The following is an 18,007-nucleotide window of genomic DNA, read 5'->3' as shown; positions in this document are numbered from 1 at the left end:
TTAAACGCTCAAAAACATTGTGTCATCTATCATGAGCTTCCAGCCACATTCTGTATGGGGAACTATAGAGTGTAGTTTCTCTCTCTCACACATGCACACAAATTTTTTGAAATGTCTATAATGTTTAAAGAAATTCAGGAAAACATTACAATCCAAACCTGATTTCATGTGAACCAATCCTCTTTCAAAATCTATCTCAATGAATCACATGAACCTTCTATTCTGGGAGAAATGCTGATTAGCTACTCTTTCAACCTCCAATTCCATATATTTTTATATCAACCTGTTCAGAGTTACTATCACACACCTCTGGACCATATGGGAATTGAACCTGAGTCTCCCAGTCTGGAGTTAGGAACACTACTACTGCACCACACAAACCCTATACTACCTTCTAAATAAATGGAGAGTTTAAACTATAACCAGTTAGTAAACAGAACACTCTTCTGACAACATTGCTGGGACCTGGAGATCTCTGTCCATGCATCATCTGAACAGTTGTTCAGGTCATTCTTTACATGTGCAAATTCTTTGTACCTTCTTCCCAATAAAACAATCTGAACCCCCTTTACCAAGGACACCACCCAGACCCATTGTCAGTAAAATTCACAACAGGTCATCTTGCAAAATGTCCAGATTACAGAGGACGAAGTGCTGGATGTCTTGAAACGGTTAAAGGTGGATAAATCCCAGGACTTGATCAGGTGTACCCGAGAACTCTATGGGAAGCTAGAGAAGTGATTGCTGGGCCGCTTGCTGAGATATTTGTATCATCGATAATCACAGGTGAGGTGCTGGAAGACTGGAGGTTGGCAAATGTGATGCCACTGTTTAAGAAGGGCGGTAAAGACAAGCCAGGGAACTATAGACCGGTGAGCCTGACCTCAGTGGTGGGCAAGTTGTTGGAGGGAATCCTGAGGGACAGGATGTACATGTATTTGGAAAGGCAGGGACTGATTAGGGATAGTCAACATGGATTTGTGCATGGGAAATCATGTCTCACAAACTTGATTGAGTTTTTTGAAGAAGTAACAAAGAAGGTTGATGAGGGCAGAACAGTAGATGTGATCTATATGGACTTCAGTAAGGCGTTCGACAAGGTTCCCCATGAGAGACTGATTACTAAGGTTAGATCTCATGGAATACAGGGAGAGCTAGCAATTTGGATACAGAACTGGCTCAAAGATAGAAGATAGAGGGTGGTGGTGGAGGGTTGTTTTTCAGACTGGAGGCCTGTGACCAGTGGAGTGCCACAAGGATCGATGCTGGGTCCTCTACTTTTTGTCATTTACATAAATGATTTGGATGCGAGCATAAGAGGTACAGTTATTAAGTTTGCAGGTGACACCAAAATTGGAGGTCTAGTGGACAGCGAAGAGGGTTACGTAAGATTACATCAGGATCTGGACCAGATGGGCCAATGGGATGAAAAGTGGCAGATGGAGTTTAATTCAGATAAATGCAAGGTGCTGCATTTTTGGGAAAGCAAATCTTAGCAGGACTTATACACTTAATGGCAAGGTCCTAGGGATTGTTGCTGAACAAAGAGACCTTGGAGTGAAGGTTCATAGCTCCTTGAAGGTGGAGTCGCAAGTAGATAGGATAGTGAAGAAGGATTTTGGTATGCTTTCCTTTATTGGTCAGAGTATTGAGTACAGGAGTTGGGAGGCCACATTGCAGCTGTACAGGACATTGGTTAGGCTACTGATGAAATATTGCGTGCAATTCTGGTCTCCTTCCTATCGGAAAGATGTTGTGAAATTTGAAAGGGTTCAGAAAAGATTTACAAGGATGTTGCCAGGGTTGGAGGATTTGAGCTATTGGGAGAGGCTGAACAGGCTGGGGCTGTTTTCCCTGGAGCATTAGAGGCTGAGGGGTGACCTTATAGAGGTTTACAAAATTATGAGGGGCATGGATAGGATAAATAGACAAAGTCTTTTCCCTGGGGTAGGGGAGTCCAGAACTAGAGGGCATAGGTTGAGGGTGAGAGGGGAAAGATATAAAAGAGACCTAAGGGGCAACTTTTTCACGTAGAGGGTGATACATGTATGGAATGAGCTGCCAGAGGATGTGGTGGAGGCTGGTACAATTGCAACATTTAAGAGGCATTTGGATGGGGATATGAATAGGAAGGGTTTGGAGGGATATGGGCCGGGTGCTGGCAGATGGGACTAGATTGGGTTGGGATATCTGGTCGGCGTGGACAGGTTGGACCGAAGGGTCTGTTTCCATGCTGTTCATCCCTATGACTCTATGAGGTTATATGACCCTTTCAATTTCTTCATTTTATGGTAAATTTAAGACTGCATCCCAAGATGTAGCAATCTTATAAACCTTTTATTTGTGATAATACCTGCCACTGAGATAGTAGCAAAGTGAAACACAAAGCCAGGATCAATGTCACATGGTGCAAATAAAGTTATGGCAGCAAACGGTTTCTACACATATTGATTCTTCTGCAGTTGTTTCTGTGAGGTACTCTGCAAAGCTTTGAGGAAAGCTTTCAGGTACATGTCATGAATAACAGATTTGTGAGTTGCAGTGCACTCTCAGTTTCACTACCTTAAATTGAGGGTAACATGAAAGTGGCTTGCAAGGTGACTAGTACTGTTGCTTGGAAATGGACTAAACCTTACCTCTACATATAGGTTGCAGTATTGTGCAGAATCTTAACATAATAGTTAGAAAATAATGAGTCACACATTTCCCAATGATCAGTATGTTTTTTTTCTGATAAGCAAAGCTTCACATTGTGAGCACAGTAAAAAATTGACCTTGCATGCTTTTATTTAAAAGTAGCTCTGAATTCCCCCCTCTGTTCTCTCAGGTTACTTTTTATCTATAGTGAATTGAAGTTGGCAAATCGCCATTAAGATACACCACAGCACAAAAGGCAATGACCTTATTTGTACAATGTGATGGAACGGGTTATACCAACTGATGTGAAAATGGGTAGGGAGGGAGATGAAGTTGAGAAATCCAACTTCAGCAAAGCTTGAAAATGTGTAGTAGCAGATCATCTGCCCTGCTTTATGCCTCACCTGACTTTGCTTTCCAATGATTGTTTGAATTTCACAACCGAGGCAATGAGACAAAGAGGTAGAAGATTCAATGCAGTTCTACATCAATTCTATTTTGAACATGTAAGGAGAGTTTTCCATCAGAGTGGAACATTAGAGATCCAAACTAACAGCTGGGCATTCTATGCATAGCTTCCCAAATTATATCCAGGGGGTAAACCCATATGTACCATGCCTTGCAGACTATACTGACAGAGCTATACTGACCAGACACTTCTGATAAACTCGAAACTACTTCTTCCCTTAGATCTGACTGAATCACAATGACAGTGTTCCCATAGCTTCCATGGTGTTTTCATATTATGGTTGGCCACAATCATTTTTTAAGCCAGCGATTCAATTGAAACATTAAACTGACAATGTAACTGGTATTTGAAAAAAAGTCTTGGCTCTAAGCCCTCCCCATTTTACCTTGGATATTTCAGTTAATGTCCTATTCTCTGGAATGTCATTGCTGTCCACAGGGTTTACCAATTAATATTTGACAGATTGTGAGTGTACTTCAACTTAGTTTGGTGTATGTGACTGGTAGGTAGTTATCTAATCCATTACATTTGATATATGGCACAGAGACAATGCCTGGTATTAAAGTAAAAAACAAGCTTTTTGGGACCCAGAGATTGTTCAGATTTTTGTTGCAATATTAAATAAACAGATGGAGTATAAACATCCAACCAGAGCTCCTGTTCAGCTGACATGTTACAGAAGGTGGGAAATTGCACACCAAACTCTTTACCCAGTGCTTCCAGGCTGTAGACTACCTTTCATTATTTCCATACTTTCAGGCACCGATGCCTTTCTATCCCACCCCCAGTTCAAATCAGATTTTTTCAAGTTATGTGCTTAATGGCTGTCAAAAAACTGAAATGAATGCTAGTTATAGGAGAGGTCACATGAATATGCTAAACCAAGCAGTACACAAATCACAAATGCATTTTTCCAAACATTCAACTCTTCTTAAATAAAAAAAAGCAATTTATGTACTTCAAGCACCTACAAATTATCCAAGTTGCCCATTATACATGGGGAAAGAAAAATATCATTAGTTAACAAAGCTATGTTATAATTCTAGTTTGTCCCACTTCATCCATTATGTCAAAAATATACAGGTCTTAATGATGTTACAAGTTGCTGTGGTCTGCCTGGTCTCTGCTTGTTCCTGAGATGATGCTCCTTATCATTCCCACAATGAGTGCTTGATCAAAACAATACACTTGCCTTTCAGGTTCAGTGTCTCTGCTGGATTGATGACTGCCAGAGTATGTCAAGCTGATGTTGCCAATATTTAAATTCAAGAGAAAGCTCCTTCATCTTCTGTGCCCATACCACTTCACATCTTTAGTAATGATATTATGGAGATGTGCACACTCTGATTAGAAATTATTTAAAGCTTTGCTGGATAGTTCACAAATTCAAAATGTAATTGCATTGTTTTCATATTCACTCAACACTGCATCTTTGCTCCACTTGTCACCTCACCAGGCTATGGCTAAAGCCTTTCCTCTGTCAGTACATGACTAATGTCCTTGACTTTAGGCAACTTCAATTGCATCGTTTCCTACTTCAGCGACAGTACATCTGGTAAGGTCTCTGTAGCAGTTGTGATTGACCGACTGAGAGATAATCGTGCTGTCAACATTAATACTCTTCTGGAGAATTGAAACTGCCAATCGGAGTGCACAAGTGCCTGTATCTCCTAAATGCTGTCCAGAATGTAATTAGAAATCTGCTGCTTTCATCCAGCTTCACTTGACAGCAGCCACATCCTTCACATCTTGGATAGCGAAGACCTTTGCTTTGGTGGGTTGTGGAAAACGTCTTTCAATGGTTGACATGAGGTAGTGAAATCTCTTCAAAGCTTCATTGAGGTCCTTAACTCTGCCCACACACTGAGTTTTTCAACATTCTTCATTGCTAACATGCTGCTAATTCAGAATGTAGGCATTGTCACTTTGTTGATTACTCCCTTCCTTTCCAACTTAATGTTGTCTTTCAGGCTGGTTCTCTCCCCAGCAGATGCTAAGTCGGTCTCATGCATTTGTGTACATTGACACGTTATTCATCAGCAAGGTATATAGGACTTGCAAAAACACCATTGTGATGTTCCAGATTCTGTTCAGCAATCAATGTCTTAATGGCCTTCGAGATTCTGCAGGTCTCTTCCAGCATGTGCAGGGACACCAATCCAAACTTAAGACCTGTTTGAGCGAAATAAGCAGATTTCATTTCATGTCTATGATCAGAAACTCCAGGTGTTCATTCTTCCCACTGCATTGGGCTCTCAGCTTCACTTGTCTACCAGGGATCAGTAATGGTTCTATCATATAACCTCAACCTTACCTTAAAGGGGTTCACTTTTGGTTCACCATCTTGAGGCACAGGTCTGTGAAGCTGATATTGTTGAACAAAGCATTGATGTAATTCTGTACTTCACATTCACTTGATAATTTTCTGCTGCAATCATCATTGTAACAGTCATAAACTATTTATTAACTTTGGACCTGATGATGCCAATCTGTTTTCTAGAGGAGAGTGATTCACCAATATCATTGGCTGGCATCTTTCCAGCAGCCATCTTTATAGACTTCCTTTGCTTCTTTCTCTAGAAACACCAGTGTGCAAAGTCATTCAGCTTTTTTGCACTTAACTGCACTGTTTGTCAGATTTATTTGTGTGTAAGGGTCCTCTACAATATTTACATCCTATATTCTAGCCTTGAACTTCCTGCAGGTTTTTCTGAAAACATTTATTTTCTTTCTTCCAATATATTGTTCTCATATAGTCTCAATGGTCTCTTAGAAAAATGCAAAGTCTTGTCTGCTCTCCCATTAATACAATTGAGATGATGATGACTGACTACTTCAGAGCTCCTGCTCATGCTGATTGCTTTATTGAGAGCAAGTTTCTCCTCTCTTATCAGATGTACTGTCATGGTAGGTTCTTGAATGCCCAAGGCAATCGTATTGCTGATGAGATTATCTTTCAGTGTCTAAGTTCTCAGGATTTAGCCAGATGTGTTTATGCTATCACATACTGAAGAATGGCTTGCCAGAAACATTGAGACTTGCATGTTCAAAGGAGAGGAAAATGACTTGTATAGGACTTGGGAGCCAGGTCAGGCTGCTTAAGATACCCTTTGTGTTCACTTCCAACACTCATATCTTCAGAAAGTGCTGAAATGACCTCATCACAGACACCATGAGCTGATTAGTTTCCTTCTGTGCTGTGACCATTCTACAATTCAGTTGAACAGTCGTAGGACTGGTGGGGACTGGTGGATCCCAGAGGAAGTAGGGCTGGAAGTTCCTTGTTGGCATAACTCTGATTGTGAATCTTGGATGGTTCTTCAGTAGCTATCTTTTACAAGGCAAATCCAGGGCTGGCACGTGCAGAGGCAGTACCAGTCAGTTGCAACCTGAAACTTTTTCTACATTTCCTTGAGTGAAATTACAGTGCTAAAGTGTATGATTAGTACTTTTAAGCTACACAGAATAAGGCTTGCAAGTATCTCACACAACACCCGCTTGGAGCCAACAAACTGAGTGCTGGGCTATTTCATTACACTTGTCTATTCATTTCTGTATGTAGAGTGCCTACCCTTTTCTGTTTGAACAGTTATTGCCTAATACCCCCCTGAAAGCTATCGTTGAATTGAGCACAGTATCAGGCAATGCATTTAGAATCCTAACTAGTAATTGAGCTACAAGAACTTAAGATTTTCCTCTCTATTTACAGGAATTTGAAATTTTGCACAACGTGCACATTTAATTCAAATTGTGCACTATATGTTTAATCAAAGTCATTGACGTATATCAAATACCAATGATGCCCTAGTTCTCAATGCTGAAGAACACAAATGTGTATCTCCCTGCAATTGGAAAATAAAATCACTACAACTCTCTATTTTCTATTCCTGCATCCATGCTGCTACTTCCCCTTAGATTACATTACCTATAGTGTGGAAACAGGCCCTTCGGCCCAACAAGTCCACACCGACCCGCCAAAGCGTAACCCACCCAGACCCATTCCCCTAACACTACGGGCAATTTAGCACGGCCAATTCACCTAACCTGCACATTTTTGGACTGTGGGAGGAAACCCACGCAGACACGGGGAGAATGTACAAACTCCACACAGAGAGTCGCCTGAGGGGGGAACTGAACCCAGGTCTCTGCCGCTGTGAGGCAGCAGTGCTAACCACTGTACCACCGTGCCGCCCACTAACTAGATGGCCTTCTCAAGCCATCAATTGTATTTTGCTAAAATGCCTAATAAAAGCCACTTTGTCAAATGCTTTTTGAAGATCCACATGGACAGTGTCAACTACATTGCCTGAACCCACACTCTCATATAACTTGACAAAAAGCAGACAGGTTAATTATAAATGTTAGCCAGGAGAATGCCCCTGCTTTTTATGTAGTGCCATCAGATCTTTTACATCCACCTAATAGGGCAGAAAAGTCCTTTGTTCAAGTATCTCACCTGGAAGACAACACCTCCAATAATGCAGCACTCCCTCAGCATCACACTGAGATGTTGAGCCTTGTCTTTGGTGGGTCCTGAACCCACAATCTTCTAGTTCAGGGGCAAGAGTGTTCTGGCTGAGAGTTGGCTCAAAATAAATTTAACTCTTAAGTTTAATTCTGTTTTAGGAGTGTCATGGTCACCTCTCTCTCTCTGCCTGGTGGTCCTTTGAAATGAGCAAGACACTTGTCATGGATTGCAGCCTGTGACTCACACTTCCATATGGAGTCTTTTCGTATGGGAGGCTGTTATGCTGCAGCCAACACAAGGTTCTGGCTAATCTCGAGACTTTCGCAGTCTTGCCACCTGTCATAGACAAATTTCAAAGAATTTGCAGGGTGAAAATCAACCCATTTGGCAAGGTTATAATTTGCATTGCCATCAAGTTTTGGAGTGGGGCCATAATCATTTACAGCATTCCTAAGTTTACCCTCATCTGCATCATTCTCAGTTTTAAACATTGGATCAAATGCTAATTGCAAATACTCTCCTTCACAATCCGAAAGCAAAGTTCTATGTTGTGTGGAAGTAGTAATATCAAGACCCACCAAGCCACTCATCAATGATATATACTTCACTTCATTAATGTGACTGAAGCAGGGACTGTGCCTCAGTCAAATAGGGACAGTAAGAGAATCCCAAAGTAATGGTAAAATTATATTCCTTATTCAAGCCAAGTCAGGCATATATGAGTCTATGGATCCCCTATTATTGCTCAATTTGGATGTACACATGGCTACAGTTAAACATACTGTGCAGGAATTATTCAAATGAGTGCTTCTGGAAATCAACCTTAATTCCTCTTAAATAATTAACAAACGTTTCAGTTTTACTCTTGAACATCCATTATTTCGAAAATGTCCGTCTTTATAAACATCCATTATTTATTAACAGAAAATCTGTGTTTGGCACAGATAGCAAAATTGCAGTACTGCATAAACTTTTCTTTCAGTTAATAATTTCTTTATTTCCCTGTTCAATCCAAACCCTTGTTTCTGAGACTAATCAAAATCAAAACTTTTGTGGTAATTTGAGATATGGAGATAGATATGCACTGATAATTAAATTATGGCTTTCCCTTATAGGGGTTATTATCTTTCAGCAATTTGTTGAGGAAAATGCTTTCAATTCACGTGCAAGGCAATGAAGGATCGCACACCACATCTAAATATAAGCTACACATCTGAGGAGCAACAGTCTCTCCACCTTATTCCCAAAATCGGAATATTCTTTAATGGTTATGAAAATATAACTGCAATCAAATTAATAAATTTCATTGATGATTTGTTTCATGGTCTGATTAAAATCTGTTTCATATGATTTATAAAATATTAGAAGAGAGGATTAAGTGTAATATTAAACTCCTTTTTATATTCTCTTTGCAATTGTAAAGAGCAGTAACTAATTGCTGCTGTTGAATCCAGTCCTGAGGCAGATTATCATTTAACCCTCACCCCCCACACACAGATGCACAAACTTTAGAAGAATTACAACTGCAACTCTTAAACATTGTTCCATTCCAGCCACTGTTAAGAACAGGTTCAGGAACTCTTAGCAACTCTCCAACATATTAATTACAGTATTTTCTTACAAGATGGGAAAAATGTAGCAGAAAAATAATCGTTCTTATTTTCCAAAATTTATGCAAATTGGCCCACTCGAAAGTATGTAGGAGATCGTGATTTTGATGTGCAAACCGTTTGGATGGATCCCATTGAGATTAACTTACTGCAAGCAGCAGGAAGATTAATTACACGAGCCTTCCCTTTTTATGTTGAAGGAAGTGTGGAGAGCAGCATACACATTTACATTCTGTGAAGCTATTTATATTTGCAATCAAGTATTTTTGTATTTATGCATGCTGATCAAAAAATGTTTATTCTGAATAAAGTAGACTGGAGAAGAGCATTTGTCACAATTTAAAATTTGCCACAAACACACAAACATTCTATTCTTGAAAAGTTTCACTTGAATAGAAACAAAGGCATTAAGATTCTAATATGTTGGGGGTGAGATAGGGGGCTGGTTGTAACTGCTTGGGGGGGGAAGTCTAAAAGACAACTTAATGGGTTGGACTTAGCTATCTTGACTCAATCCTACTAATTCAGTTTGACATCTGGGTTTCACATTGCCAATAAAAGCAAAATTCTGCAGATGCTGGAAATCTCAAATTGAAGCAGAAAGTGCGAGAAAGAAACTTGGCAGATTTGACAGCATCTGTGGACAACAAAGCAGAGTTAATATTCCCCATGCCAGCTTTGGAGAAACAGAGACCTAATTGGCCGCTGAACTTGCTCAGTTTTGATTGCAGATCCGGAATAGGTCAAACAAAAGTAACACAAATACTAATGCCCTTTGAGAGGGAAAGCAACCTGCCTGCTAGCAAGGTTCAGTGGCTAATGGCATGGCACAAGTCAAAGGCTGAACTCCAACCCCATTCCCCATGACATCCGACTCAGCATTCAACACCGTGTCACCTCATTTGCACACTAATGAGCCACTTTACCTGATTGATGTGAACATCTGGACACTGCACTATTACTGAAATGCTCAACAGCCATCAATCTAGTACCAGTTCGTGACAGAGTCCATGATACATGAGAATCGTTGAGGTGCTGGAAGAGAATCAGGAAGGAGGATGGAGTCCTCCAAGAGCCAGTTCATGACATGGACAGAGAGATGAAGCAATCATCTTTCCCAGCAACCTCACATGACAAGTTTTGGAAGCAGTTCAGAATAAAATAAGAGACCAGATAATGGAAAAGACATCTGACCTGACCAAAAATCAGAATTACTGGCCTAGGATGGCTGTTAATATTGATGACAACTGTTGAAATTGAAAGGGATACTTTGACCAAAGGTACCCCATCACCAATCAGCTTTTATTTACAAGTGCATAGCCTTTGACCATAGCAGAGCCTCTCACAGAGACAGCTATGAGAGTGTCAGCATCCACCCTTTTATGTCAGCCAGGTCTCCCTGATTGGACCAGATTAACAGCCTCAGTGAGGGAACTCCCAGGGTCTGTGCTGCAGAAGGAGAATGTGGGTTCAATGTTCTAACCACCTTGATTCAAATGGACCTGTAATCACACAACCCCATAGTCACTGTGTGCTCTGCTTATTGTTAGGATGACAGGAATTGTATAATGGAACCTCCAACAGCCAGTGGTGACAATGAGAGAGAGTAGCTGGAGCAGTCGAGCAGTTCTCTCTGGAAGAAAGGGTACCTTTGGAGTAAGGAGGACTGATGGGTGGAAGACAAAAGACTCTTCAACCCAATGTAAACAGCAGGCTTTTTTTCAATGTGAGAAACAAAATATCATTATGATTCTGATACCTTAACTGATGAATACTGCAAAGTGCTTCCAGATATGTCTGGACATCTGAAGCATATCTTTAACATTCTGTGGCTTGTTGTATGACAGACCTGCTGGTCATCTGGCTCCATTTGTAATGCTTCTGTCTTATTAGAGTGCTAAGATGTCTGATGAGGCACATTTGAAGTAGTTATATCTTGTTTCCGTGAGTGGAACTTTGTGAAATTTGGCATCTGAAATAGGCAATCTGGAATCTTACAAAATTTCCAAGATACAAAAACTACCTCACAACTTCTAGGAAATCCACTGCACATATGATTACCCTTCTTTTGGTTGTAAAAAAATTGAAAAAAGTACTATTTATTTATTTACTGGAAATATTTATTTCCTGTGGTCGTGTTCTGACTGCCTAATGTGCAGAGGGGTGACCCCCAGTGCCTATCCATTCTGGATATCATCTGAGGAGAAAGCTTCTCCTGCTTCTCGGATGCTGCTTGACCAGCTGTGCTTTTCCAGCACCGCACTCTCAACTCTGATCTCCAGCGTATGCAGTTCTAATTTTCTCCTACAAAAATGTTACCTCGAGCATATAAGCCATCTATGACTGGACTTATGGATCATATGCAGCCTACTGGGTGATCCTGGATGTGTGAAAGGTAGAACTCTGGAAGGGTGTGAGTGAAGTTGAGGCTATTCAGTTCCACAGCTATAGGTAATGCATGGCCAACAAATCCAGCAGCAAGCAGATCTTTCTAAAGGCGGCTGAAAATGTTTGCCATCACTTGCCATGGCAATCTCAGCTGAAGGAACTATTGCAGCACAGAGGGATCAAGGAAGCAGTGTCTGTAAATTGTGTGAGATGAGTTATGCTTCCCATGACCTCAGCCTATCTCCTGTATATCCCTGATCCCACCACAGCATGAAGTCTTGCTTTAAATGCCTTCCTCACCTCATGTACCATCAGACACATCCAAGGCACTTCCATACTGGATAATATCCATTTGAAACAGAGCCTCAAATAAAAACCATGTTCCCACAGGAACACTCTGAAAAATATTTGTCAGGGGAACCTGAGATTCTAGCTGCAAGAAATGAGCTTTTATTTAGGTGAGGCAATGAAACATTCAAATACCCCATCTGAAGTACTGCTCAAACACTCTCTCATTTTCTGGACAACTTTCCAAGCCACAGGAACTCTATGGTGCTCAAGTCAAATTTTGAGTCAAGTTTGAAACAATTTTAAAACACTTCACTGAAGTTACCAAAGGAAGTTAGTTGCAGCAATAAAGTAACTAACTGCATCCAAGTAAGAAACCCTCAACTTTGAGGAGGCTTCTTGGTGAAAATACTCTATGAAATCTAAAACTTAGAACTGGCTTTGTGTCCTGCCTTAAAATGTAAAATCTTTTAATTCGCTACACATGTCTGAGGTTAAAGCTCTTCCCATAGGTCTTCAGAGAGTGCACTGCAAGTCAGAGATGTCAAAAAGATCCAAAGTATACATTTGGCACATTATCCATAAGTACGTTACCAGCAAACCTAATATTGCTGCGTTATTTTTACTAACTCTTCCTGAAGGATATCACTGACATGAAGGACATCTCACAGAGGTCACAGCATTGATTATATGAGTTGGGAGGTCATTTTTCTGCTGTACAAGATATTGGTTAAACCACTTTGGAATTTTGGGTTCAATTCTGGTCTTCTTCCTATTGGAAGGATGTTGTGAAACTTGAAAGGATTCAGAAAGGGTTTACAAGAATGTTGACAGGGTTGGAGGGCTTGAGCTACAGGAAGATGGTGGGGCTGTTTTCCCTGAAGCGTTGAAGGCTGAGGGGTGACGTTACAGAGGTTTAGAAAATCATGAGGGGCATTGAGAGGGTAAAGAGATAAGGTCTTTTCCCTGGGTTGGAGGAATCTAGAACTAGAGGACATAGTTTTAGGGTGAGAGTAAGAAGATATAAAAGGGAACCAAGGGTTCTTTCATGCAAAAGGGTGGTGCATGTATGCAATGAGCTGCCAGAGGTGGAGGCTGGTACAATTATAACATTTAAAAGGCATCTGGATAAGACTAGGAAGGGTTCACAGGAATACAGGCCAAGTGCTGGCAAATGGGACTGGATTAATTTAGGATATATGATCAGCATGGACGAGTTGGACCGAAGGGTCTGTTTCTGTGATGTACATCTCTGTGACTCTATGTCAAACTACTGCTGTAGCACATAGCACCGAAAGGGTAGTAAGTATCCAAAGCCACATTATATAATTAAAAGATATAGGGAGGCCTGCCTCAGGGTGAAGTATTAGCATCTTTGTCCACTTCAGACCCAATAGATGCTTTAATTACTTAAGAATGGAAATGCCTAATGTTGACTATATGAAGGCCCACCACATGAAAATACAATTCAGGGCTTCTTCAGGATTGCAAAAGCATCTGAAAAGTGGTTTCACTTATTCACAATTTTGGAAGCTTTTGCTGAGATGGCTTTTTGGAGCAGTTTGTGGTGGAACGTCCCCCCAAAGAAAAGGCAATACTGAATTTAGTATTGTATAATGAGGCAAACTTGACAAGTGAGTTTAATGTGAAGGAACCCTTAGGAGGCAGACAATGCAAATGCTGGAATCCAAGGTGGACAAACAGACTGGCTAGCTGTGTTATCCCAGCCTCCTCCTTGTCTAACTACAGAAGACTGTGGAGGCCAGGTCATTGAGTACATTTAAGATAAGAATAGATAGGTTCTTGATTGTAAAGGGGATCAAGGGTTATGGGGAGAAAGTAGAAGAATAGGGTTGAGAAACATAATCAGCCATGTTTGAATGGAGAACCAGACTTGATGGGCTAAATGGCCTAATTTCTGCTGCCAGGTCTTATGGTCTTCGAGTCTTATCCTGAGAAGGATCCTCTTACCCCCACCCTCTGCTTTCTGCCAGTCAGCTAAGCTTCTATCCATGCTAGCACCTTGTGTCTAACACCATCGGCTCTTATCTTACTCAGCAGCCTCCTGTGCGGCACCTTGTCAAAGATCTTCTTGAAGTCCAGGTAGGTAACATCATTGGTTGTCCTTGTTCTAACCTGCTCATTACTTCCTCAAAGAATTTCAGCTGATTTGTCAGGCATCAGGTCCCCTTGATGAAACCTTGATGGCTTTGCCCTCTTTGGTTAGCACTGCTGCCTCACAGCGCCAGGTTCCCAGGTTCGATTCCAGCCATGGGCGACTGTCTGCACATTCTCCCCGTGTCTGCGTGGGTTTCCTCCGGGTGCTCCGGTTTCCTTCCACAGTCCAAAGATGTGCAGGTCAGGTGAACTGGCCATGCTAAATTGTCCATAATTGTTAGGTGCATTAGTCGGGGGCTGGGTTACTCTTCGGAGGGCCAGTGTGGACTTGTTGGGCCAAAGGACCTGTTTCCACACTGTAGGGAAACTAATCTAATCGTCTTCAAAAGTATTCAGTAATCTCATCCATTCTGGTATTCTGGTATTTTACCTATGGCTGAGGTTAGGCTAATTGATCTCTAATTTTCCTTCTCTTGCCTTACTCCCTTTGTAAACAGAGGTGTCACGTGAGCAATTTTGCAGTCCTCTTGAATCCTCCCAGATTCTAGTGATTCTGAAAGATCATCACTATCCCTTCAACTATTTCCCTTAGGCCTCTGCGGTTAAGTCCATCTGGTCCAGGTTATTTATCCACCTTCAGGACATGCAGGTTTTCTAGCACCTTCTCCTTGGTGATGGCCACCATACTCAGCTCTGCCCCCTCACTCTCTTGAATTTTTTGGGATATGACTCGTCTTCCATCGTGAAGACAGACACAAAGTAATCATTCAGTTCCTTAGCCATTTCTTTTTTTTTCCCAACTACTATCTCTCCCGCGTCATTTACCAGCAGCCCAATCTCCACTTGTGCTTCTCTTTCGCCCTTTATATACCTAAAGAAACTCTTATAGTCTTCCTTTACATTACTGACTAGCTTACCCTCATATTTAATCTTCTCCCTCCTTATTTCTTTTTTTGTTGCCCTTTGTTGGTAAGCTTCCTAATCCTCTGGATTCCTCCTGCCCTTCCCCACATTATATGCTTTCCCTTTTGCTTTTCTGCTATCCCTGTCTTCCCTAGTCAGCCATATTGTCTCATCCTCCCTGAACCATGCTTCTTTTTCCTGGAGATGAATCTCTGCTGTGTCTCCTGAATTACACCCAGAAACTCCACCATTGCTGTTCCACTGTCTTTCCTGCTCTGCTCCTCTCCCAGGCAATTCTACCCAGCTCCTCCCTCATGCCTCTGTAGTTAACTTTATTCACTGCTGTTACCTTTGATTCTCTCTCTCAAATTGCAGAGTAAATTCGATCATGTTATGATCACTGCTTTCTCAAGGTTCCTTCACATTAAGCTCCTTTATCAAGTCACAACACTAAATCTGGTATTGCATGTTCTCTCGTGGGCTCCATCACAAGCTGCTCCAAAAAGCCATCTTGTAGACTTTCCACAAATTCCTTTCCTTGCAAACCACTAACAACCTCATTTTCCCAGTCCACCTGCATATTGAAATCACCCATGATCACTGTAAATATGCTTTTCTGGCACATCTTTCTACCTCTTGGTGTGTCTTGCGCCCCCAGCTCCTGACTACTGTTTGGAGGCCTGTACATAACTTCAACTGTGGTTTTTTTTTCAGTTATGTGGTTCCTCACTTCTGTCCACACAAATTCTACACCATCTGACCCTACTTCGTTTCTTACAATTGATTTAATTTCATTTCTTACAAATAAGGCAACCCCACTCCCTCTTCCCACCTGCCTATCTTGTTGATAGGATGTATTCCTTGAATATTCAGCTTCCAATCCTGATCCCCTTGCAGCCACGTCTCAGTAATGCTCTCCATGTAATACCTGCCAATTTCAATCTGCGCCACAAACTCATTTACCTTATTCTTTTTACAGCGTGCATTCAGGTATAACACCTTCAGTCCAGTAATAACCACCCCGCCTGCTGATCGTCACTTGTTTGCCCAGTGTACTTGAAATCTGATTGCTAGTTCGATGGCAGCCAGCGACAAGTGGCGTTCCGCAAGGCTCAGTGTTGGGACCACATCTTTTCACTTTATACATTAATGATCTCGATGAACGAATTTAGGGCATTCTGGGTAAATTTATAGATGATACAAAAATAGGTAGAGACACAGGTAGCATTGAGGAGGCAGGGAGTTTGCAGAAGGATTTGGACAGGTTAGCAGAGTCGGCAAAGAAGTGGCAGATGGAATACAATGTGGGAAAGTGTGAGGTCATGCACAGGTCATGAATAGAGGCATGAACTATTTTCTAAATGAGGAGAAAATTCAGAAATCTGAAGTACAAAGAGACTTGGGAGACCTAGGTAAACTTGCAGGTTGGAAAGTAGTAATGAAAACAAATGCAATGATGGCATTTGTTTTGAGAGAACTTGAATATAAGGGCAGGGATGTACTCCTGAGGCTCTGTAAGGTTTTTATCAGATCACATTTGGAGTATTATGCGCAGGTTTGGGCCCCATATCTCAGCAAGGATGTACTCGCCCTGGAGTGTGTTCAGAGGAGGTTAACAAGAATGGTCTCAGGAATGAACAGCTTAACATATGAAGGACATTTGAGGACATTGGGTATACATTCCATGGAGTTTAGAAGGATGAGGGGGATCTAACTGAAACATACAGAACACTGAATGGCCTGGACAAAGTAGATGTTGGGAAGATGGTTCCATTGGTAGGAGAGACTAGGATCCAAGGTCATGGCCTTAGAGTAAAGGGAAGACCTTTAAGAATGGAGATAAGGAAAAACCTCTTCAGCCAGTGAGTGGCGAATCTATGGAATTCATTGTCACAGAAGGATGTGGAGGCCAGGTCATGCATTATATTTAAGACTGAGATAGGTTCTTGAGTATCAAGGGGATCAAGGCTTATGGGGAAAATGAGGTTGAGAAACTTAATAGCCATAATTGAATGGTGGAGCAGATGTGGTGGACAGAATGGCCTAATTTCTGCTCCTATGTCTTATGGTCTATGGTCGTCTTAAATAACAGCTGTAAGGAAAGGAGTTCGAAATGAAGCGTGTTAATATCAGGTAGCCAATTTATAGCTGGTCTGCTTTTGTGTCTTGAAAGTACAGATCATCATTACATGCCTCATTTGCTTCACTCAGGGTCTAATTGGACAACAGTTGTACTCGTCATTGCTCCTTCCATCTTGCAAATTAGCCTGTACATTAATGAGGATTCAAATTTAAGAATTTGTATCAGTGGAGCAATGTTATTAATTTATCTTAGTATGTGGTTATGTGTTTTACTGTAGTTGTGTGAAAAACGTCTCCATAAATATGTCAATTTGAATGGCCTCACACTAAGAAAGCCTGCAAATCTAAAGAAAGTGTGGGGTTTAATTTTCAAATTGAGATCTCATTGTGAATTAATGATGAAGAGATGTAAAATATGAACCATGTCCTTGGTTAAGCTGGCTTGATACACACCACCAGGAAATAAATTTAGTGAATTCTGCAACAACTGTAATTTGGATCATATTTCATGATTGTAACAACTTGATGTATTCTTTACAGGTATAGGTGCATTGGAGGATTCTGGGTCTGTACTCAGTGGAGGTTAGAAGGATGAAGATGGAGTCTCATTGAAACTTACAGAATACTGACTATCCTTGATAGAGTGGAAGTGGAGAAGATGTTTCCTCTAATAGGAGAGACTATGACAAGAGGGCGCAGCCTCAGAGTGAAGGGATATCCCTTTAGAACTGATTTGAGGAGGAATTTCTTCAACAGAGAGTGGTGAGTCTGTGGAACCCAATAGTGTGGAGGCCCAGTCCCTGAGTGTACTTAAGACAGAAATAGATAGGCTTTTGATTCGTAAGGGTATCAAAGATTACAGAGAGAAGGCAGGAGAACGCAGTTGAAAAACCATTATCAAACAGCAGTGTAGACTTTATGGGCCTAATAGCCTAATTCTGCTCTTATGTCTGTTAGTCTAATGGTTGTCTACAGTCAATAAGTGAAAAAAAAATCTGATAATCAAAATATTAATCAGGATACAAACTGTGAGTTTGATGTTCT

This window comes from Chiloscyllium punctatum, chromosome 15, assembly GCF_047496795.1.
Source record: "Chiloscyllium punctatum isolate Juve2018m chromosome 15, sChiPun1.3, whole genome shotgun sequence".
NCBI lineage: Eukaryota > Metazoa > Chordata > Chondrichthyes > Orectolobiformes > Hemiscylliidae > Chiloscyllium > Chiloscyllium punctatum.
Note: the sequence above shows the minus strand (reverse complement) of the source record.